The following is a 3,028-nucleotide window of genomic DNA, read 5'->3' on the forward strand; positions in this document are numbered from 1 at the left end:
GTGGTAGGCCCCCAGATAAAATAAATAAATAATAATATTATAGGGACATTCTTACACAAATTGACTAAGTCCCACGGTGAGCTCCAGAAGGCTTGTGTTGTGGGTACTCAGACAACGACAAATATAATATGTACACAAATACTTAAATACATAAAAAACACCCATGACTCAGGAACAAATATCTGTGCTCATCACACAAATAAATGCCCTTACCGGGTTTCGAACCCGGAACCATCGGCTTCGCAGGCAGGGTCACTACCCCCTAAGGCCAGACCGGTCGTCACTACTACTAGTAGTTACTAGTAGTAGTTGAAATTACTTTTTCATTAAAATCAGGGAAAACTTTGACAAAATAAATTTTAACTAATTGAGGCTTTTTAAAAGGGTGACCATTACTTCACATATCAGTCAGTAGGACAACTTTATTTAAAAGGGTGACCATTACTTCACATATCAGTCAGTACGACAACTTTATTTAAAAGGGTGACCATTACTTCACATGTCAGTCAGTAGGCCAACTTTATTTAAAAGGGTGACCATTACTTCACATATCAGTCAGTAGGACAACTTTATTTAAAAGGGTGACCATTACTTCACATATCAGTCAGTAGGACAACTTTATTTAAAAGGGTGACCATTACTTCACATATCAGTCAGTAGGGCAACTTTATTTAAAAGGGTGACCATTACTTCACATATCAGTCTGTAGAACAACTTTATTTAAAAGGGTGACCATTACTTCACATATCAGTCAGTAGGACAACTTTGTTTTATTAAGGTCGTTTTATATGTACAATCAATAAATAATTATATTAATTATGTATCTGAGAGATTCAGAATAATTTCAAAAAGTTAGGTTTATATTTTTGTAGAATTCTCTCTAAGTGGTTTTCTCTCGACTCGTGCTCACGTATCGTAGGATGGAATTCCACCTGTCCGTGTCCAATGTGTATTTTGCTTATTGAGAGAGTGTTATTGTGGATCTTTAATTTCAAGCTTCCATGAAAATATGTTATGTCGTGGCAAAGTTACCTTAGAAGGACTATAGTCATTGTTAATTTGTAAAATCACACATGATGTCAGAGCATGAGTGAGAATATATGTAATTTGTTACTATTATATATATCGCAGTCAAAAGTGTGAACTGGTCAAAAGAACTTTTAACCGACAAAAACAGGCAAAACTGCTTTTGACTGAGCATGTTGGTCAAAAGTAGTTTTACCTGAAAATCATTGGTTAATAGTAATTGTGACTGTTACTATCAGTCAAAAGTACTCGCAGAGATAGGTAGGTTAGGGTTATTTTTTTTTTGCTACGCCCTAAAAACGAAACTGGCCAGAAATAGGTATGATTTTCAGGTAAAACTACTTTTGACCAACATGCTCAGTCAAAAGCAGTTTTGCCTGTTTTTGTCGGTTAAAAGTTCTTTTGACCAGTTCACACTTTTGACTGCGATATATATAATAGTAACAAATTACATATATTCTCACTCATGCTCTGACATCATGTGTGATTTTACAAATTAACAATGACTATAGTCCTTCTAAGGTAACTTTGCCACGACATAACATATTTTCATGGAAGCTTGAAATTAAAGATCCACAATAACACTCTCTCAATAAGCAAAATACACATTGGACACGGACAGGTGGAATTCCATCCTACGATACGTGAGCACGAGTCGAGAGAAAACCACTTAGAGAGAATTCTACAAAAATATAAACCTAACTTTTTGAAATTATTCTGAATCTCTCAGATACATAATTAATATAATTATTTATTGATTGTACATATAAAACGACCTTAATAAAACAAAGTTGTCCTACTGACTGATATGTGAAGTAATGGTCACCCTTTTAAATAAAGTTGTTCTACAGACTGATATGTGAAGTAATGGTCACCCTTTTAAATAAAGTTGCCCTACTGACTGATATGTGAAGTAATGGTCACCCTTTTAAATAAAGTTGTCCTACTGACTGATATGTGAAGTAATGGTCACCCTTTTAAATAAAGTTGTCCTACTGACTGATATGTGAAGTAATGGTCACCCTTTTAAATAAAGTTGGCCTACTGACTGACATGTGAAGTAATGGTCACCCTTTTAAATAAAGTTGTCGTACTGACTGATATGTGAAGTAATGGTCACCCTTTTAAATAAAGTTGTCCTACTGACTGATATGTGAAGTAATGGTCACCCTTTTAAAAAGCCTCAATTAGTTAAAATTTATTTTGTCAAAGTTTTCCCTGATTTTAATGAAAAAGTAATTTCAACTACTACTAGTAACTACTAGTAGTAGTGACGACCGGTCTGGCCTTAGGGGGTAGTGACCCTGCCTGCGAAGCCGATGGTTCCGGGTTCGAAACCCGGTAAGGGCATTTATTTGTGTGATGAGCACAGATATTTGTTCCTGAGTCATGGGTGTTTTTTATGTATTTAAGTATTTGTGTACATATTATATTTGTCGTTGTCTGAGTACCCACAACACAAGCCTTCTGGAGCTCACCGTGGGACTTAGTCAATTTGTGTAAGAATGTCCCTATAATATTATTATTTATTTATTTTATCTGGGGGCCTACCACAAAAACGAAATCAAAATATATCTGCCTCTCTATCGATAACGAAATTTAATTTTTTTTTCGCGGTAGACCCTCTGGTATTTCGTTTCTACTAAAATGTGACGCGATGGGCAAAGCTATGCTGAAAAGGCAAAGATGCCAGTTTTTTGTTGATGCTAAGAATTTGAAGTAAAAATTGTGAAAACAAGAAATATTGTACTTGTAAAAAAATGAAAAATTATTTAGATAGGGCGCCAGTAACTGGCCACCGCAAACTGTTTTTGTCGGTTAAAAGTTCTTTTGACCAGTTCACACTTTTGACTGCGACATATATAATAATTTACTAACTAACTAGTCTAACTACATGTTAGGGGTCATCCATTAATTACAACACACGAATTAGGTTATTTCGACACATTTTCTTGACCCCCCCAAACGTGTGTTGTAATTAATGGATGACCCCTTATAGTAA

The sequence above is a fragment of the Cydia splendana genome, chromosome 27, assembly GCF_910591565.1.
Source record: "Cydia splendana chromosome 27, ilCydSple1.2, whole genome shotgun sequence".
Lineage (NCBI taxonomy): Eukaryota > Metazoa > Arthropoda > Insecta > Lepidoptera > Tortricidae > Cydia > Cydia splendana.